The 22,927-nt window shown below is 37.8% G+C and overlaps 1 long non-coding RNA gene across 2 annotated transcripts; it reads right to left on the reverse strand.

The window, feature by feature from the left end:
* Positions 1-3,852: 3,852 nt before the first annotated feature.
* On the reverse strand, positions 3,853-22,542 carry LOC117676861 (uncharacterized). 2 transcript variants are annotated; one of them, XR_004594531.3, is made up of 3 exons: positions 22,359-22,542; positions 16,235-16,286; positions 3,853-4,276 (listed from the first exon to the last, which is right to left on the reverse strand). It is a non-coding gene; the product is annotated as an uncharacterized LOC117676861 (long non-coding RNA). The 2 variants fall into 2 exon arrangements; XR_015733796.1 differs by lacking the exon at positions 3,853-4,276 and adding an exon at positions 7,421-7,579 and having other exon boundaries at positions 22,359-22,535.
* Between the last annotated feature and the right edge of the window lie 385 nt (positions 22,543-22,927).

Raw genomic sequence — 22,927 nt, forward strand, 5'->3', positions numbered from 1 at the left:
TCTATTGTGGACCGGTAAATATTGGAATACTGCTATCATGTCACCCCTAGTCCTTCTTTTCTCAATCTATCCATTCCCAATTCCTGCAACCGTTCTTCATATGTTTTAGTCTCCAGGCCTTTAATCATCTTAGTTGCTCTTCTCTGCACTTTTTCCAAAGTGTCAACATCTTATAGCAGCTGTCTCTTTTTGAAATCATTCTGGCAGATCCTTGAATACTGAATTACTATAGTTTCTCGTGTATCTAAAAGGCTACACTTCTTGATGCAGATGTGGAGACAGAGATATATAATATACAGGTGGGAAGGTTCCAGGTGAATAAAAGGAAGGATGTCAGCTCATACATCAGTCCCATCAAATGTGGTAATGGTTATCAATGTAGATGATTTTTAAAAGGACTAGAGGAGGAGGAGAGTAGTAATGACGACTCTTAAATCTCTTGAATCAGAGGTTATATAGTTTAAACAATAATTCATAAGGATTACTTGTGGAAGAGAGCTCTCACTCTTTTTCCTGTGTGTGAGCTTCCTGTATGCGTACTTTTGGCTAGAGTGCTGGATTAGGCCATTTGGCTTTGAAATATAGCATTAGCCTACTGTGGGACTATAGAATCATTCATTTGGTCATTATTGGAAACAGAATAAGAGATTATTTTAATGTTTCCAAGTGACAGTACAGGGAACAATAATCATGTAAATGTAGATTATGGTAGGCCTTGTCCATCCTTTGAGACATTCCATACTCTGCTTCCCATCCCTTGGGGTTCTCACAGAGCTTTGGTTTGCTTCCCCCTCCCCCCACAGGTTCCCCTTAGGTCCTCTCCCCCTGACCAGGTACTGCAGTTCTTGGACCTTCTTCCCACCCTGCCAGGGTCACATCTCTCTAAGTGACTAGTTCTAAATTGAGGACAACCTGTACTATGGTTCAGATTTCTTAGGAATGACATCAAACATCCATCATCCCTGATCGTTTTAATCTTACTCAAATTTATGAGTGTCAGCTTACTGTTACAGTAGCAAAATTCTTCAATCCATAATTTACAAGTTGAATTTATATAATTTGCTGGCACAAGATGGATGATGTCCACTAGCTTAGGTAGCTTTAAAAGGTGAAAACATAACTTTAAGGGGGAGGAAATCAATGGCTATTAGTCATTAGGGCTGCGTGATCTCTAGATTTTGAAATGTAATGCTTCTGGTTATCGATTTCTGGAGAAAAACAATGGCAAAGGCAAGACTTACGTCTTGTGAGCTTTCCATGGATCTCATTGGCTTCTGTGATGAAAAGGACATGAATTAAAAGGTCTCCAGTCCAATCAGGGCAGACCATCCTTACACCAGAACTGCAGTCCATGAACTGATGTAATTGTTTGAAATATATATTTTAAATAAGCCAAAATATTCTCTAGTCTAATTAACATTGTCAGAGATTGCTCCCCCACCCAACAGCAGTACCTCATGTATGCACGTCTTAGTGCGTCAAAGCAGCAGCCATAAATCTAGCAAGGAAGATGAAAATCCTTTGGTTTTGCCTGCATCCATACTAAGCTTCCCAGCTTATTTGATCTGTCATTTGGCATTCTGGAAAAAAAATCTTCCAAACTGAAAAGACAACTGATAATATATTTAAGGAAAAATTGTATCCATTTATGTATCTCAATTTTAGTCGCCATAGTTTTCTTTATTTCATGGAATTTGCTCTTTATTCTCTTGCATTGACAGTATTAGATCAATGTCATTGTTCTACAATTGATATGAAAACAAAGAAAGTTGTTTACTTTTTCTCAGTGGATCACATCACATAGTTCATTTATCTCCAATTGAATTGTAACAGGTCTGTGTTTCATTCTTTTTCACTTCCTTACTTGAAACCACTTCTCAGAAAGTCTTATCGAACTTTGACAACTGGTCGCTGAATGGGTGATCGTAACTCAAGGTCTACCTGTACTATAAATCAATTTCATTGGATGATCTTTATGTCATTTCAATAAATTACCATTGGTAATGTCATCAATTTTTGTCTTGATAGGAGTACATGTGACAATCTTTTAAGTCAATTTAAATAACCGCATTGTGATAATGAGTTTGTATGCCTTTACCCAAAGAAAAACCACTGTTACCCAGTTCTGGGTAACTTATGTAGGTTTGGGAAGCACTGGAGTAGACTGTTTGAAAGGACTTTGAACAGCCTTCCTCAAACTTCCATTCATCACCCATTACTTGTATTGGACTGATGTCATTGGCCCAAAAAATGAGAAGTCTATCATGTCAGGGACAGCTACACCCAATCATACAACTGATAAAACAATGGCATCTGCTTGTTTTGGAGAACTTGAACTCCAACATTAGCACTTGACAGTTGCATTCTTGAATGTGCTTACTATCAAATTTATAGAATTTTGGCTTTTTTTTCTGGGTAAACTTAACTACAATGCCAATCAGTGGTGAAATTCAATTTTTTTTACTACTGGTTCTGTGGGTATGGCTTGGTGGGCGTGGCATGGTGGGTGTGGCAGGGAAATAATACTGCAAAAACTGCATTCCCACCCCACTCCAGGGGAAGGATATTGCAAAATCTCCATTCCCACCCCACTCTGGGGCCAGCCAGAGGTGGCATTTGCCGGTTCTCCAAGCTACCCAAAATTTCTGCTACTGGTTCTCCGAACTACTCAAAATTTCCACTACCGGTTCTCCAGAACCTGTCAGAACTTGCTGGATTTCACCCCTGATGCCAATGCAAAACTCATTGCTCTGAAAAATGAGCAAAGGTTTAATTGTTTCACAATGAAGCCTTCTGTCCTTACATGGGATGTTCCATTAATTCCTCCAAAGCTGTTCCTTTTATCACAATGAAGCCTTCTGTTCTTACATGGGATGTTCCATTAATTCCTCCAAAGCTGTTCCTTTTATCACAATCTTTCTGAAGGACTTACTCGTAGAATTCCCTGACATTTATATAGTACAGATCCCTCATCTTACTGTCGCAAGGGACAGCTTTACTCCTTTTTTAAATGTATAAACCAATTTGCCTAATAACAGCCTCTGTCTGCTGAGTGGAATTTTGGACTCAGACTCAAAAGGTTTAAATATAATAAATTTGATACAGTTCCTGACCACCACTCTAATGTATCCCAAAACTATTGTGAAATAAATAATAAGTTGGGGGAGGAATAAGGGTTGGGGATTTTTTAAAAAAATATCTTTTGAATCTTTCTATAGTTGTGTCGCTACAGAGCATCATTATTGATTCCATCCTTTTCTTCCTTTTCTACAAAAATTTCATTTGTAGATTGTGACCGTGGAGCCCAGCAGGGCTTGGGGTAGGCTCTTTTTCCTTGTTTTCATCCTACTTTCCCACTGCCTACACCCAGAGCTTTCTAGTTGAGTTTATAGACAGCATTACAATCAAATTTGATCTTAATTCTTCTAATTGTTTTCTAGTTAGTTTCACATCCCTGTAAAAAAAAAAAAATGAGTTTGCCTTCTAAGTAATACGTGCACTGAATTTTGTTTCCCCTCATCTCACCTCCCAGCCTTGAGCAGGCTATTACATTTCTCCAACCACCACCACACGTCCCCTCATCAATGCAATCTGCAGTGATGATTTCAGTTCTTGGGATAGTGCCAGGCCACAAAACTACAATGTTATGCTCTCACTTCAGTTTTCAGGAAGAATGATGGCCAGGCAGCTTTCTTCTCATACTTACATTTTTAGCAGAACCTCCAAACAAATGCAGATAATGACGAGGATAAGGGAAGCAGAGGGCAAACATCTTCTTTTGTCCTTCTAGAGAGGAAAGGTAGATGAGGGGGAGCTATTACCCAGAAACTCATGTAGTTCAGGGGCAGGGCATTGACTGAAAGATTATTTTATTACTTCTCCTCTTGGTTGGCTGATGAGAATGCTTTTGACTCCAGGGTATTCTCTGCCTATTTTTAGTGTTCCAGTATTTCATGGTTAGCTTCAAAATGATTTGGTGGGATTAAGGAGTGGAAATAGTTCCCATAGATGTACACCTAGTTCCACACCTAACTAGAGCCATACCATGCTTTCTGAGCCAGACATTTAAAGCATCCATCCAACTTCATTGGCTGTCAATGCTGGTTAAGTTATAGTACATGACAATGCAGCCATAACCCTTAATTCGGAATAAGTAACTTTCCCAGGGAGCTTGATTATGAAGATTTTTTTTGCATTTCCCGGCTTTCTTTGTTGATTATTCCAATGATTGGGGGTAGAGTTGATGGAGGTGAGAGTAATTCAAGATTAGAGTCCTCTGTGGAAGGAAGAGATTATTTATTTAATTAGCTCTTTTATATTCAAGGCTATTCTCGCAGTCCAAAATGACCCATCCTAAGAGGCTTCTGCATATGCTTTGGTAAATGGAATGAGGAGATTCTGATTCAGTTTCCCATTCTGCTACTGAACTTACTGATGCTGAGTTAGTCACTCTCAGACAAAGTCATTACACAGAGTTGCAGGTAAAGTCTGGGGAGATTATCGTGTACATTGCTTAAACTTTCTAGTGTAGCAAATGTATTTATCCATCCTAATGATCCTAGTAATTTTTAAATCAATGAATATGGAATCCATTCATATTCTTATGATTTACTTAGCAATAAAAACAGACCCTGAATTGAATGCCATTTACTTGAGAGTAAGTAAACTGAATGAATATTATATCTGGAGAGAGGGGGGAGAGAGAGAGGGAGGGAGGGAGGGACAGAGAAAAAAAACAATGTGTTCTGTTCCCACGGTACATTAATTAGGTAAACCCATTTGTCTGGACTGTGTAAAATATGGCAAAACCCCTCTTCCTTGATATTTTTGTCAACAGCTGTACTTTTTTCTAGATGACCTTTGACAAAACTTGTAAATTCTAAGCTGATTCTAGTTCAAGATAAAAGGAATCCTCCCATCATTTCCCCAGTTGCCTTTTGGAAATTCAATAAAAGTCATATGGTCAGTTAAATAGAAAGGAGAAAGGAGTACAGCAATAAGAGAGAGATGTCATGCAACTGCAAACTGTTATTTCATTTATCATAATTATATTTGTATCATCCTATACAAGAACAGAGAAAACTATTGATAGGATTTGAGCCAGCCCTGGATATTTTACATTTTAACTGAAAGGAGGCAGGGCGTTGTTAGATTTGTCTTAGTCAAAAACATTTCTTGAGTTATTACTGATTAGAAATTACCCATAAAATATTAACTATTGACTGTCTTGTTAAATACAGTTAATGTTTATTTAAAGTAGACCATTAAAAGCCAGCTCCAATAGGAGAAGGAGAAAAAGGATTAAATAACTACTGGTATGTGCCAGATTGGCATCAAGGTGCTCAAGATAGCATATATGGTTATTACATTCAGTTTTGGATGTAAATTATCTTATGTTTATTAACAGCAAAATTTCAAATCATACTTAATACTGTTATTTCTTTTTTCTTAATATTCTCATATATGTAACATTAGAGTATTTATAATCAATAGTTAACCCTGTACAAATACCATTGTATCGAAATAATATAATGAATTACGTATGTCTTATAATAATGTAACATATTATTAGTTAAGTTACATTATGGTTTGGCACACAGTCAGCTAGGTTTTTAGACTGGATTTAGCATTTATATCCACCTATTGAGTCCTTCCTAAGGACCTGGGATAGACAGATGTGGATGTCTGATGGTGTTATAAGTATCGTTGAGGGATGTAAGCTCCAAGTAAAGCTGCCTTTTGCAATTGACTGATGGTGATTTTTGTCAATGCCAATGGTGTTCAAATGCTATTCCAGTTGTTTTGGGATTGCACCCAAGATGCCTATTACCATTGGTATAACACTGTTATAATTAATTATAATAAAACCAACTTTTTTTTTATAAGTTAGCACATATGGTTGTTGTCCTCACACCAACCAAAGTGGTGTAGTAATTAAGATCTTGGACTGGTCCTGGTGAGCTCCAGAGTCAAGACATTTGTTGGGTGACTCAGGCCCCTCATATTATCTCAGCCCAATTTACTTCATAAGATTGTTGCTATGAGGAAGAAGGACCAGAGGTAGTGCTATCTGCCCTTTGAGCTTCTGAAGGAAAGTCTGTGCTAATATAGACTCTCCTGACACTTTGAGCTGACAATTAGATTTGGAATTTAGACAGCCTACTGCAGACACACTCACAAAAGGGCTGTGATGGTGGGTGTGGCTAATCACAAAACACACTGAGCAGGAAGCACAGTGGTGAGGTTGTTTCCATCATCCCTATTAGCCTTCCAGAATGTTCTCAGCTTGTTCAGTTTACCTTTCTTTTTTTTCTGGATATGGTTCAGGCTTATTATTAAAAACTAACCCTTGGGAATGCCTCTGGCATCTGTTTAAGATTCAGACAGATATTTAGAAAGAGATAATTGGAAAAACAGCCAGTTTGGTGTAGGGGTGGAAATGCTGGCCTACAAACCAGGAGACTGGGAGTTCTAGTCCCGCCTTAGGCATTAAAGACGGCTGGGTGACTTTAGGCCAGTCATTCTTTCTCAGCCCAGCCCAACTCACAAGATTGTTATTGTTATTGTGGGGAAAATAAGAGGCAGAAGGAGCATTTGTGTGTTCACTGTCTTGACTTATTTATACAAACAATTAATTAATTAATTAATATTATTATTTTTTGCAAATACGGCTGGAACTGCATTTGTGTAATACTTAAGAAAGTAGCAATAATTAGTTTTCCTGTCCATCTAAATACATATGTCAACAGTGTTTCTGATCAAGAGAAAATGGCTTGGGCAGAAGAGAAATTGAAAGTCCTAATCTTTGAATAGATATACCAGTTAATAGTTGAGTAAATTTGGTATTAAATTATCCGGAAAACCTAAACATGCGGTACTTGTAGATGTACCTGAAAACTCATTGCCTGAACACTCATCTAAATATTTGGTTTCAGTTAAAACTAATTTGCCAGTATAAAACACAAAATATGGTATAATAAAGCAAGTGACTTCTATCTTTACTATTTTCTTTATCTACCTGAATATTTATTAGGACATTTTTCTGCAATAAATGGAAATGCAGTGTTTCCTAAAACTGAATAGAAATGTTCTTCACACTTATTTTTTCTTATAAAATGTATATGGCTGCCCCGTTTACACTCGGAACGGCTAAAAACAATCAACCAAAAGTTATACAATAAATGCTCTATAAATCATACAAAAATGAAATTAAAATATAATCATCATACAATAATCAAGGCAGCACATAACAGCCTCACCCCACAAACCATATCTACATTAAGCTCATCTAATATCTCAGTATGGCACCCAGAGGAAAAGCTAGGTTTCCACAGCCTTCCGTGAACAATGTGGAATAAACATTTCAGAATCAACAATTTGCTTTTTACCTTAGACCAGCTTCACCCTTTTCCAGGAATTGAAGCTGTGCGGTCACAACATGGTGATCAGTCCAATGGCACCAGGCCAAGCACGCATCTTCTAGAAACACAAACAGCCATGATGGGAACATTTAAGGGCATGGAGCCAAAACTCCAGACTCTTCAATCTCTGGTTTTATAGGCAGCTCTTTTCTTTATTTCTGTGTACATTAAGAGCAGAATTTTCTGTTTACATTACGAAACATAGATTCCTTTACATCTAATACCATCCTTTTGCACATTTCTGTTTTATACTGGGGAGTATCTTTTGATCTGTGGGTTATCCCATAACTTCTTTGTAACTAGATCAGTTTTGCGCAATAGTTCATCAGCGTTTCAAGGTGTTGGTTATCACCTTTAAAGCGCTCCATGGCATAGGACCTAGTTATCTTCGAGACCGCCTGCTGCCACCAATGGCCTCCCATCAACCTGTGTGCTCCCATAGAGAGGGCCTCCTCGGGGTGCCATTAGCCAAACAATGCAGGCTGGTGACCCCCAGGGGGATGGCCTTCTCTGTGGGGGCACCTACCCTCTGGAATCAGCTGCCCCCAGAGATAAGGAGAATCCAAGACCTCAGTGCCTTCCGCCGTGCCCTTAAAACTTTCTTTTTCCAGCAAGCCGGGCTGGCCTAACACTTTTTAAATGTTTTAATTGGTTTCTTACTGTTTTTAATTATGGGGCCAAATTTATATATATCTTTTAATGGTATTTTAATATTTGTACTCTATGTTTTTATGTGGCTATACACCGCCCTGAGTCCTTATGGAGAAGGGCAGTATACAAATTCAAAAATAAAATAAATAAATAAATAAATTTCTCAATTAGGGTATTTTTATTGGCTAATGATACCATCCTTTATAACTTGCACTCATTAGCTGATTAGTTTGGCTTTCTTGGGATATGTTCAAATCCAAATTTTACTTGATATAGAGCAGTGTTTCTCAACCTTGGTAGCTTGAAGATGGGTTGACTTCAACTCCCATAATCCCCCAGCCAACAGCGCTGGGATTCTGGGAGTTGAAGTCCACCCATCTTCAAGCTTCCAAGGTTGAGAAACAATGATATTGAGTGTTGTTTTCTGGAATGATGGAAGAACGCATGAAGTGCAGTCTCTTGTTCAAACTGTTATCAAAGTATAAAATATAACAAATATTCAAAGCAAGAGTGCAGCTTTTGCTTTTAAATATGTAACAAAAAGTCTGCTTTGTGGAATATAATTACAATAGCATCAGCTACTGAGAGCAAAGAGAAAATATTTAAAATTATGATAATTATGATAATTCTAATTGGGGCTGTTCTGTTACAATATTAATACTTACAACTGAGGTTAATCTCATTGAAATTGGGGCACTAATTTTGAGTAGGGACTTGTATAATGGTAGGACCACGCTACCATTGGTCAAAGAAATTGTCCATCAATCAGAAAGTTTTGAAGAACTGTCCCAGCATATAAAGTTTTTAGATGATACCGGTAGCAACTTATCTTTTGATAATTTCAATGGGAAGCTGCAGGCAGCAATAATTGAAGCATTTTAATTTGCTATGTAACTTCCTAGCAGGACAGATTTTGTATACTGTGTTTCCCTGAAAATAGGACATGTCCCGAAAATAAGGCTAAGCCTGATCTTTGGGCTGGGCCTAAATATACGCCCTCCCCGAAAATGAGCCTCCCTCTCTCTCTCACACACACCCACACACGCACCCATAGGTCCCTCACCCCCCCCACCCTCCCAAGGCAGCCACATCCCTGCAAACTCTTGCGTCCCCTGCCCCTTTCGCCACCTATGGCACCAACTGTAGTCCTTGAGCACCTACTCCTGCATCATGGTGGCGGCCTGCCCGTTCTCACCCCTGCGCCCAGGCATCGCGTCTGCATAGCCCGCACTACCGAGCACCCGCCACAGCAGCCCCAGCGCAAACATCACCACTGGAGCTTCCTTGGTAGGGTGGCCACCAGCGGCAAAGAGGCTTCCATGCATGGCAGGCAGTCACGGAGGCCTGACATGTCCCGCAGCTGGGTGCGGGTCTCGGCGGGGATGCTGAGGCACTACATTGTTGCTGCTGCCGCCGCTGCCACCTGCGGAGGCCTAGCAGTCCCCTGTTCCCAAGCTCAGCTGTGGGCGAGGAGTGGTGGCCATGGCTGACCCAGCCGAGCTGTGTCTGTCAGGGCTGCCCTTGGAGTGGCTGCCCAGCATCTCGCTGCTGGGTGCCTCGAAAGAGTAAACTGGACCTGCGATCGGAGCAGAGAGGACAGAGAGGAGCAGTAGGAAAGCGGAGGCCTCTGGCGACTGTCACCATAGAGTGGGAAGCACACACACATTTCTCCTGCTTCTGCTTTTGGCTGCATGCAAGGAAAGCAGCAGAAGCAGCAGAAGTCTTTCTTTTTCTCCCCCAAACTCTGCCTCTGTGGCTTTCAAACCCCAGCCAGGGCAGTGGCTGCTCTGGGAGTGTGCTTCCCACTCTATGGTAATGGCTGGAGCTGGAACCTGCAGGGAGAGCTGGCCCAAGCCATGACTTCCATGTGGGTGCTGGTGGTGGGCGCCGGCAGCTACGAGCTCCTGAAGGATCTGGTGCTCACCGGCTTCGCCCACATCAATGTGGTGAGGCCTGGGAGATGCGCGAGTGGGGGGTGGGGACAGGCACTCACGCGGCTTGGTGCCTTCGGGCTGCTCGCATTCTACACACACACATCCCACAAGAGGGGAGGGGCTTGATGGTGGCCCGCAAAGGGAGCTTCTTTCTGCCGGACTCCCGGCTGTGAGTGCGCAGGCCGCCCGGGGCCTCCTGTATCCCGAAATAATAAGACCCCCCGATAATAAGGCCAAGCCCTTATTTCAGGGTTCAAAAGAAAATAAGACCCTATCTTATTTTCGGGAAAACACTGGTACCTACTTTAATTAGCAGTAACAGAAATGGAAAAGTATAATATTGACACTGTTGTTTGAAAGCTTACTGGAATTCTAATCAGCAAATGAATGGCAGAGGAGTGCTTTGCCATTAATGATTCCACATAAGGGGCAAGATACCTTTAAAAAATTCTCAGGAAAATTTTTTGCCAAGAATATATGAAATAATCTTTCTAAGAAATCTGATATACAAGGTTGGGTTCCTTTTGCAGACTGAAAATCGGGGGTCTGGTAGCACCTTTTCTATCAAAAAATATCAAAAGGCATAAGATTTTGTGAGCCTCGGATAACTTCCTCCAATACATAGATATATCTATCTGCCTGTCCAGCAACACCAAACTTTTATCTAATCTATTATTTGTTTTTCATGACCTAAAAATCAAGTTTAAATAATTTCCAATGACATAATGGAAAAGGCAAATATACTGAATAACACCAGAAACTAGGGAAGGAAAGGGGAAAGGATGACTTATACAAAAAGCTACATAAAACTTTATTGGATATGTGTTTTCTGAAGTAATTTTGTTATAGCCCAAGGACAAATACTTTATTTCTAATAACTTGTTTACTATCACAATGTTGTGACCAGAGCTAAAATGATGGGGAGACTAGTTTGGAAGGAAGATTAGTAGGCAATTGTATTGCCGTCGATTCTGTTCTCATTAACAGTAATCTGTGGGTGAAATGCTCCCGGTTTGGACCGGATCGCCCGATCCAGTAGCGATGGCGGCGGGTGGTTCGGAGAACCGGTAGCAAAAATCCCTGCAAACCCCCCCCACACACACCCAGCTGAGCTGCGCGATCATCAGAGGCTGATTTTTTTTTTTACTTTTAAAAGCATTTTTTTCTAAAATCTCTTTGGCCGAAAAAATGCTTTTAAAAGTAAAAAAAGCCTCTGATGATCGCGCAGCTCAGCTGGGATCGTCAGAGGCTTTAAAAAGCATTTTTTCTGCAACCTCTTCGGCTGAAGATGTTGTAGAAAATAAATGCTTTTAAAAGCCTCTGACGATCCCAGCTGAGTTGCCTGAACATCAGAGGCTTCTAAAAGAATTTTTTTCTGCAACCTCTTCGGCCGAAAAGGAAAAATACTTTTTAAAAAAGTATTTTTTTTATTTATGTAGAAAAAATACTTTTAAAAGTTAAAAAAAATGGGCCACACCCACCCAGTCACATTACCCACCACCACCAAGCCATGCCCACAGAACCAGTAGTAACAAATTTTAGATTTCACCCCTGCTGTGGGTCTAATCTGATTAGTAATCTAATCCCTAAAATGAGCCTGTACACCCATTTGAATGTGTCACCCCGAATAACTAAATGGAACATCTCCAGAGGTTGATTCACATAATTTACCTACTGGTTCACCAGCACCGAAAATGTGAACATGTGCCCGGCCTTCCATGCATGCGCTTTGCTCGCGTGCACCTTCTGTGCATGCACCCAACCTCAAAAACATGCCTAAATAGGACAGCATAGAGCCGGGGCAGGTAGCGCAATTTCCGCTACCGGTTTGCCTGAACCAGTCAGAACCGGATGAATACCACCTCTGAACATCTCTACTCTGTTGTCCATAATACTATATAAATTCTGCCCGATGTTCCCAATTTGGAAAAACAGGTCAAGCAATTGCATGTAACACTAGCGTATGACTAGCATAATTTACCAACTAATTACTATAGAATGATTTCACTGCAGCCATTCCAGAAAGAGTTAGATGCTCAGCTTCCTTGGATACTGAATTATAGCATCTATTCTATTGCAATTCTATGGTGCCATAATATGGTGATTTTATCCTGGATTTACCTTAATTTAATATTTTATCTTCTACTTTGTTCTCCTTCTCTCTGTCTCCCTCTCCCTATCTCTGTCTCTGTCTCTGTCTCTGTCTCTGTCTCTGTCTCTCTCTCTCTGTCTGTCTGTCTGTCTGTCTGTCTGTCTGTCTCTCTCTCTCTCTCTCTCTCTCTCTATCTATCTATCTATCTATCTATCTATCTATCTATCTATCTATCTATCTATCTATCTATCTGCTCTACTTAAACTTATATTTGTGTTTGTATGTATAATGTGTTTTACTAGTGTTATATATCACTGATTTCATGACCTTGATAGATGCCATATGCTAAATAAATAAATAACCGGGGAATAAATGACGATTCTAAAATTCTTTCAGAAATATGGATAAAATTCCTTCTCTGGCTATTCATCAGTAATTAACATAGGAGTGTGGCAATATCAAAATAATAAAGATATAATATAATTAGTTAAGTGATTAATAGGTGAGACTTAGCAAAATAAGAGCAGACTGGGATAGATAGTATTTCTGGCCATTGTTTATCATTTCAATTAGCAGGAAGATAAGCAGAAAGCCACACCAGATGGCAGGCAGAGGAACTTTTAGCATGCACCTTTAGGAGTTACAGCCTCTTACTTTCTTCCTCTAAATTCAGGAATCAATATTCCAGTTCCAGCAGATTGGTGAACCTAGTATTAAAACAATCGGCATTGAGTAGATCTATATTGGGCTCTATGTAACACATTAAAGAACAGGACGGTACTGAAATGATAAAGTCAAGGAATCATCACAAGAACTGCTTCTGATACAGCCACTCAATCAATATAGTGACTCAGGAGTTGAGCTGAAGGAAATGATTATAGCAAATAATCAAATTTATAAGAGAAAAAGTGAATCTTAGTATCTAAATACCCATTCTGTTTTTTAAAAAAGCAAGTGGCAGACATGGCCAGGAAGGCTTTGCACAGTTTCATCTGGTGTGCCAGTTTTGCTTTTTCTTAAATTGAAAGGTCCTTCAGAGAGTCATTTATATTCTAGTCATCTCATGGCCCAATTATGGCAGTGTCCTTTACTTGGGGCTGATCTTGAAGACCACTTGAAAGCTTCAGAATGTGGTGGTATGGCAGTGATACCAATTGGTATACCATGTGACATCCCCACTTTATGAGTTGTACTGGTTGCATTTGCTTCAAGGTGCTAGTTCTCATCTAGAAAACCCTACATGACATAGAGTCTGGTATTTGAGGGACTGCTTATATAGTGTAGTCTTGGCCTGACCAGTTTGATGTAACAGGGTTGCCATGCTCCAAGTTCCTTCAATCAAGCAATGCCATCAATCGGAGTCCCAAAAGTGTTTCCATATGAGATCTTGTTGGTTCCCATCCTGATGCTATTGTACCACACAAATTCTGGACCTGTGTCTCTCAGACACAGAGAAAGTGTGTGTGTTTGTGTGTGTGTGAGAGAGAGACAGAGACAAACAGAGAGAGAAAGGTATGTGTATATGTACTTATGGTGAGACACTCACCTCACATACGTATGTATGTGTGTCTGTATATGTATACGTATACACACACATGTACATATGTGTGTGTGTGTGTGTGTGTACATATATATGTAAGCGTGGTGGTGGCAGCAACAGAGGTTTCTCTATCAGGGCACAAAGAAAATATCTGTTTCAAACTCTGCATTGGCATTAGGAAGGGCATCCAGTCAGTAAATGCTCAGCTCCATTCAGTCACCAAGATTCCCCCCGATAAAAGGGTTTACAGGGCCATAAAATGAATATGTGTGGATAGATAGATGATGATAGATAGATAGATAGATAGATAGATAGATAGATAGATAGATAGATAGTATATAGATAGATAGTAAAATATACTATACACATGCACAATCACTTTTATTATAACTTGACTCATGCTAAATATAATTTAAAAGGTACATAGTCAGCTTCTCTGCCACTTAATCCATCCTAATGATCCTAATAATTTTTAAATAAATGCATGAATGATAGATGAATGAATGGGTTGCTTTTAAAGAAACACATTGCTATCTATCTCTTAAGATTTCTACTATATATTTACATGCAATATACCTAAAAAGTTTGAATAAGTATACATTTGCCAACACTGGAAATTATTGCCCAAAGTACCGTAATAACTTACTGTTATTCCTGTTCATTATAATAATGGATTTCATGTTCCAGAGAGAGTCCTGTACCCAGCTGACATCATTTCCTCTCTGTCTAACAGTAAGTCACTAATTGTGGCATAATTATATTTTTCCGCATAAAAGAACAATAGGGTAAAAAAACGAGAGAGAAAGAGAGAAGTCACATGAATAAGAGTTACTGCATCTTTTTGATAAAAAAAAATCACTTATAAAAATTTATACTAAATTATTGGTTTATCCTCATCAAAAGGTCTGGAAGCTACCAGAAAGCACAGGCATTTTTGAAAATTTCCCTTTTCTAAACCAGTCCTCAATTTGGAAGATGACGGAATCTATGTCCAATGTAATGGATATTCCACAGAAGTGTTCCTCTAGTTCTAACTTATAACTCCTTTATTACTAGGCTAAGATGAAATCTTAGATACTCAATGAGGATTCTGGGAGTAAGTATCCCAACAATTGTACAGTAGATTTTTGTAGATGTCCTAGCTCAGTCTTCTCCAGTCTGATAGATCAAGGTATGTTCGACTTCTCTCCACAGCAGATTTTTTCAAACTGTGAGGTGTACTTTCTTGGGAAAATGAAGATAAAATCCAGGAGAGGTGGACTTTACAATCTTCTAGTTATGGTTTTACAATAAATCCACCTTTCTCAGAATTTCATTGTATTGTTTTCATTGTTCATTTGTGTTTAATTTGGCATTCAGATTTTAAAGGAGGTACATACCCTAAGATTACATTAAAGGGAGGTACGATTGCAAAATGTTTAAGAATTTTTGTTTTAGAGATAATAGAGTGTCCAACACATTTTCTGGAGAAGGCTAGATTGGGAAATATTATTCTACATGGGACAGATTAGGTTTGAAAATAGTATCTTCTTGAAATATTTTCAATACTGCTGGTAATCTCTAAGATTCTTTCCAATACTTTCTTCCAGAAACTCTGAATAAGCTATAGTATCAAACATGCTACGTACATGCATAGCAGTATACAACATTGAAACATTTAAAATAAAGCTTGTAAAAATACATTATTTTAAAATATAGAAAATGTATAAACAAATGACCATAACTAATGCAATAGTATATTTAAGAGATGCCCATTAACAAGATATGCTATTCCTGGTTGATACCAAATGAATATCCATAGAAGATGGCATAGCCAGGAAGTCTTTCACTAATTATTAGAGCTATCAGATATATGTGAGAAATTGTATTTTCTCAAGTATTCTGTTCACAAGTTCTTCAGGTTTTATAAATTGTAAGCTAATTTCAAAACCTGTTAGATGGAAGATGGAAATGACTATAGATGTACTACACAATAATGTAGTTGTTGCATTTCATCTGAAAATAAATACAAAGCAGCTTTATGCAGAGTGCACTAAACCAAGACACATACATTGCAAGGGAATGCCATGGGTACAACAGTATTGCTTGATATACCAGTCAAAGGTAATAAAAGGTCAGTACCTTTCTCTACAGCAACTTGGGCTTCTAAGGACAATTAACATTTCTATTACCATCTCAAGTTATATATTTTTTCCTTCAAAGGAAGATCACCAAACACAACCAGAATTATTTCTTTTCAGACCCAGCATGTAATATATTTTACCTTTTTTATTTGTATAAATGAGTGTATTGTGAATGTATGAAATCTTATGAAATAGCATGACAGGTAGTGTATCCATAGGCATATTAAGATGGAGAGTACTATGATAGAGCTACTAAGATCCTAACTATGAGCCAGAGATGAGACAATTTGCAAGTCTCTTTCTCTCACTCTTCTTGGATTAGGCACCTTTCCACCAATATCATATCACCACTCTCTCATGGTCAGTGATATGGAGTGGAGTCCTACATCAAAAATTGAACATGGTATTTGCACACAAAATACCCTAGGTCTCTATACGTTTATGAACATCAAAAGTGTAGTCAGAGCACTTACCAGCCAATGGATATAACTGTTGAAGTGGCAATCATGTCCTCACTACGTCTACCTAATAGATAGATAGAATAGAGATTATAGAGATGGAGATAATAGAGATCTAGAGATGGTAGAGGTAGAGATAGAGATAGAGGGAGGGGGAGGGGGAGGGAGAGGAGAGGAGAGGAGAGAGAGAGAGAGATGTTTTCCTCTTTTCCTTTTTTTTCATTGTTTTGCCTTTCACATTTATACTTCCTGAGGTTAAAAAAAATCTCTTGAGAGAATGTGGAAAAAAAAAACCTGTTTCTATTACCAATAAGGAGGAAAATAGTTCCTAACAATATTTTGCAGCAAATGAAACATAGCAGCTGAAATGTCTTTCCTTTATTACAGCAGTATATAACTTTCCACCAAGCTTTTAATTTCAAGGAAATGACTCCACTCCCTGTACAATATTCTCCCTTTTACTTTCTTTCAAATAAGAATATGGATTTTTTTTTCTTTTTAGTTTGTGGCTTGCCATTAAAATAAGCCACACTCCATCTAAACCAAACACATTTATCATCACTATAGGTTGGATGCAGAATATCCTTTCTACAAATAAAACTTGTCTTCGGTTTCCAGAAAGAAATCAGAATTAGTTTGTGGAGGAGTGGTGGTAGTGGTGGTATTAAATCTCCCTTCTCTGTTCAACACACACACGCACACACACACACGGTTCCATATCCTCTTAGAGCAGTTTTTCATGGGGCAGGAGACCAAGTTGAACCTGGAAAGTTCTTAATGTGATCCCACCATTTTATCTTTAAAAGGCAGGAACAGGGTTTCAAGGGTAGGACACCAAAGCTTCTCACACAAAGGTTCCTTAATGCATTGCAGCAGGCCTGGCTTTCCATATTATGAACTATGTCCAGGTATACACATTACTATTTAAAGAAGACTCATCCCTGTCCCATCTGGCTTTTAGCTCTCTTATTTTGGTTTTAGCATAGTTCTTAATAATATTTTAATTCGGTGCTGTTTTAACATTTTAACTATTTTTTTACTTGTTTTATAACCTGTAAGCCTCCCAGAGTCACCGTGTAGGGGAGAGAGATGGCATAAAAATTTAATAAATAAACATAAATATTGCCAGGAGACAAACAATCTCATAATAGCACCACATGCCGCAAAGATAATTCATTTTACAGTTGCACTCCAAAATGTAATAGACATTTTCATTTATGGTAATATATCATTAACAAATTATCTTTCAAAGAATATCTAAAGAACAAAATTCTTAAATCATTTTTTAATCAAAGATTTAGCACATGAAAATAGCACATTTGCATGGACTATGGAAATATCTATTCTGTGGATGTTTTTTATATTGAAGGTTCCAACAATGCTGGAAAATGGGGTAGGCAGCATAAGATCCTCAAACAGCTATTCAACTATCTCCAGGGTTTATAAGCTGCTGGCAACAGTGAGTTGGGACTGAGGCTGAAGAGAAAGTGAAGTCTAAGAACGTATATGGAGGACTGCCACATTATCAAGGTGTGGCAGGATAAGGCTGTCATCCATGAAGACAGCTGAGCCACAGAGAGATTGCTTCACATATCTTGCCTATCCCTGGTTTCCATCATTGTAAAGTGTTTGATTTCTATGAAAACAGAGGGAATCTATGACAGGAAATGCTAACGTAAAGCCAGAGTTCCTTCTTTGAGGGAGAAATAAATAGAACAGCTAAAGAGAAACGCAAAAAGCTAACTCCTGCATTTCTTACATCTTTAAAAGTTACATGTCAGCTAGGCCTGACCAGGGCCGTCTTAACAGCATTATGGGTCCTGGGCATAGCAGTGAATTGGGGCCCCTACAACAACTACTCACAGGAATAAAAATGTAAATGGTCTATAAAATTAAACATATATTTATTTTATTGGCACTTCCAACAAAATCAGTGTTGAAACATTAAAAACATGCTGTGCAGCAACAACTAAGCAACATGATAAACATTTGAACACTACACAAGGCTTAAAAAACACAATAATACTCACTAAACCATACAGTTGCTGTATTTATATGATACAAGGTGCATTGAAGTGTTAAGATACACAGATTAGTATGGGGCCCCTATGCTCGTGGGGCCCATGGGCAAGTGCCCGTCAGGCCCATGCGTTAAAACAGCCCTGGGCCTGACAAGTAAGATGTGCATAAGTGCACCAGCGTGCCTACTGTCCCTGTCCTAATGTTCCCTTTTATTTGTATCCATCTCATGTATTCATAATTATGTCTATACTTACATATGTTATCTAATACATGCTTGATGAAATAAATAAATAAAATAAAGTATCATGTAGCCAGATTGAAATGGACAAAACTTGTTTGTGCAGCCAAAGAAGTGATATGACAGACTTATAGTCATTTCTAATTTACTGATGAAGTTTTGTGAAAACAAAATAGCAGTGAAAACACAATGAAATTTTTAAATAGTGTTAAAAAAACAAGAGCTATAGAGCCTTCCCCAAAAGACTGACAAGAAATGTGCCCAAGAATAATTAGCTTCACTGAGGGCTCATAACAGTATGGAAAAATCAGGATTTTTCAACAGCTGGAAACAAATGATTGGAACATTACTTGTGAAATAAGATCAAGAAACAGCTTTGAGAATAATAATTAGTACAGTATAAAATTCGCTGGCGGCATATTGCGGCATTAAGATTTTATGTGAAGCCTAGTCATATTCTTCAATAGGAGCAGAAATCAAAAGATATAGGAACTGCCTGAAACTGGATTTTTGTAGTGTCTGGCAGAGAGATAGGAGGAATTGGGCAGGCCATTCAAAGGGAGTTTCGTAATAATCTCATCCTATGGTTCTGGGCACAATTTCTGCAGATATCTTGATTTCGGCTTCCTGAACGCTAAGCCTATTTCCAATAAGACTGTGCTTCTCCAGGAATTAGCTATGGAGGGCCAAACAGACTTAAGATGTCTCACAGTAGCCTTGTTTGGGCAAAGTTGGGGTCATTACCCTTTCTGAGATCTGTCCTCCAAATTTTCAGGTATCTTAGTAGCCGTGCTATCAAGGAGGCATAATAATTACGATCCTTCATGAGAATGTGGCTGTTCCCAGAAGGCCTCCTCCAGAGATGACTGCATATGATTATCTCTATCTAAGTTGGGTCTGAGGTTCAAGCTAGGGATTCTACTGTATGTTTAGTTGACTAGATGTTCTTTGGTCTCATTTTGGGAAGGTGTTACAGATATGTTTGTGCAGGTGACTTCAGTCTCTATAGTTTGGAGATGGTTCAGGAATTCATTGTCTCCATGACAATCATGGGGTTGTCCTAGTTGACATGGGTTCTTAAGCATATCGATAGATTCATTTGATTGAAATGTATTTGCATATTAGTAGTTCGGGTTGGTAGTTGGGCTGTTGGTTTGAGCTCTGAGTTTGGCAATTTGATTGCAAATGTTTCTCTTTTTTTTTTGAACAAAATTTTTTTTATTGTTTTTAAAATTCAAACAAATCAAAAACCACTTATCTATTTAAACATTTATGCAACCCCCCTTCTCTCCCCCCTCCTCCGACTTCCCAGAAGAAAAACAGGGTATAGGTTTTACCAAACATACGCTAAAATATGCTAAATTAATGCAAGACATTAAAACTCCCTGGACCCCTTAACTCCCCTTCTACAGATTATTCATCAACCTCCCTTTAAACACAAAATAACATATAATCCTTTAGCTCTAAGAATTTTTTTTTAAAAAACCAATAACAAACACTAGTAGATAATACATACTTAATCATTTAGCTATTCCTCCTGCTTTGTTCTCAATATTCAAATATTTTTAACAATAACTAAACCTTAATTAATCATTAATCGAACTCTCAATTCATTTAATTAATCATTGTAGTTAATCATTAATACATCAATAGTTAGACCAGAAAAAATTAATCTTCCTTTCTTCCTTTCTTTCTGTATTTTTTCCAATCTTTCTTCCTCCCACCTTCTTTTATTTTGAGGAGGTTTTGAATTTTAACTGGGGGTTGATGTATCTTTAAGACTTGTCCCTTTCTCGGAACTATTTCCTCTGATTTAGAGCCCCCATATCGACTCTTCTTGCTTGTATAGACAGTCAGTTCATAGAACAAAGAATTAACTCGATCATTTTGCAAAGAAAAATCTAGTTGCCGCATTTCAATTAATTGTGTGAAAGCCTCTGCCAAATCCTCCGAAACCTCGTAGAGCTGATCAGTTTCTTCTTCTTTCTGCTCCAAATTATATTTTTGAAAAGTTCTGTCAGTTAATTCCAAAAGGGCAGGAAGAAGGTTTGAAGATTCTTGAAGGTCAGCCAGTTCCAGCTTCTCTGTCTTGATCAAAATGTCTCCTGCATTGTCATTATGCTTTCCTTCAAAAACATCCTCAGTTGCTTTTTTATCCACCACCAGTTCTGTAAATTTTTGTTCCATGATTACTGTAAAGTTATTAATAATTTCAATTTGGTTATTCATGGCTTCCTTTATAAATTCTGCAAAGTCTCTAAAAAAAACCTCCTGGCTCTGTGTTTCAGTTCTCTGTGTCATTTCTAACGCCATTAAAGAGCCTCCACTTTCAGAAACTCCTTCCTTGGAAGCCATATTATTTTAAAAGAATTTTTCTTTTCACAACCATCAAGTCTCTCAAGCAACTTTCTCAAATTTATTTGTAATTTATCAAGCAAGATAGTCTTTTCTAGACCCAGCTCTCAAATCCAGCAATTTAAATCCAGTCTCTGAGCACAAGTCTATTAACAAGCACTTTCATTTCCTGCTTTCACTTTCACACCCAAAACAAAGACAAAGATTTCAACATCTATATTCCTATGGGCAGAGAACTATGAATATTGCATAATTAGAGATTAAGCATGTGATCCCTTTGAATTCTTGGCAAATTTTAGAGTCAAGGTATAAAAAAGGACTTTTCTTTCCACCCTTGAAAGATGGATTGGCTACAGAAAGAAAATCATGATGTAACTTTAGGGAAAGAGGTTAAAATATAGTTGTATTTAAAACTACTATGAAGAATATCAAAAGCTACTTCTTTGTAACTTTTTTTCTTTTTGTTGCACTTTTGGCTTCTCTTTGATTTCTTCCTTTTTCTTTTTTCCGTTACTTTATTTTAGTTTGTTTAGTTTTTTAATCTTCTTTTTAGAAGTTTTAACAAAAAATATATGTAACAGCCTAGAAAGCTGTCAGACATAGGAGTTTATGTTTTGACCTTCAGTCCCATGAAAAAGCTGTGATACTATAGAAAAATCTAAATTTGAAGATAGTGGGGAAGATACTTTACTTAGTGCTGGAGCCAAAGAAGGCATAAATACCTTAAATCAACTGATTTATAGTGGTTATTTATAAGGGATTTGAGAACTTGTGTTGTGACTATGACTTATCCTCAACATCTGTGTGATATTATATACAGTTGAAAATACTGTCAAAACAATATTAAATGTAATAATTTAATATTTTAATTTCAAAATCATGCTTCACTCCATAATGACTCTGGATGGGTTACTTTAAAAAAGAAAAGAAAAAAACCAGAAAACAGTATATATTAAAGGGGAAAAAAATATAAACCAACTACTCCAAATGCCTTAAAAGCATCAAATATACCTGGAAATATAGGCTTCTTAAGGGATTCTGGACTTAAAGTGAAATCAATAATTCAATTTTACATGGCATGAAAAAGCAAACCAGGCTGAAGGTTATAATATGCATGAAATGCAGAATGAGGAATTAGAATGTCCTTTCTTAATAATAATAGATGCAAGTTTTAAGAAATGGGAAATATAATTTCTTATGATTTAATAATGAAGTTAATTTGTCAGAAAATATTATTTCATATTTATTAAATGGTTTAGATTTAATGATAAACTTAAAGACTGGATTAATGTAGTAGTGATATTACATGGAACTTATTTTTTTATTATTAGTGTTTAGTTTAGTTTAATCACCATACTGTATATAGGTCATCTCTCTCTCTCTCTCTCTCTCTCTCTCTCTCTCTCTCTCTCTCTCTCTCTCTCTCTCTCTCTCTCTCTCTCTCTCTCTCTTTCTCTCTCTCTCTCTCTCTCTGTGTGTGTGTGTGTGTGTGTGTACTCTGTGTATATTCAAAATGTACAGTACCTTGCTTACTAATTCCAGAAACTCTGATAAAATTAGATGTCCTGCGATACCTGCTGTCTTATTATAGTAGTTATTTCAAATAATCAGGATAGGTTAAGAGAATAAGGAACTTCATCCTTCCATACTACAGTTGTGAAGACATCAACAGCCAGATTGATGAATGTCAGAGAGGATATGGTAAAAACTGAAAACAAAAATAACAAATTGTTGAAACTGATATTCTAAGCAAAGTGAATTTTCATAACATTATTAATTTTATGCACACATGGGATTTTCTTTTAGCTATGAAATAACAAAGAATTCCATGTCCCAAAGGTGCTTTTTTCAAGAGGCAACTGGACTTTCTGGTTTTTCTTTGAAGACGTTTTGCTTCTCATTCAAGAAGCTTCTTCAGCTCCGAAGAAGCTTCTTGGATGAGATGTGAAACATCTTCAAAGAAAAACCAGAAAGTCCAGTTACCTCTTGAAAAGCATCTATGGGACAACCATGACCTGGATGACTGAGAATCTCCATAGACAAGAATTCCATGCATTTCTGAAGCTTCATCAGAGATAGAAGCTCCATGCAAG

This window comes from Pantherophis guttatus, chromosome 1 (assembly GCF_059756535.1).
Source record: "Pantherophis guttatus breed Tessera chromosome 1, ASM5975653v1, whole genome shotgun sequence".
Taxonomy (NCBI): Eukaryota; Metazoa; Chordata; class Lepidosauria; order Squamata; family Colubridae; genus Pantherophis; species Pantherophis guttatus.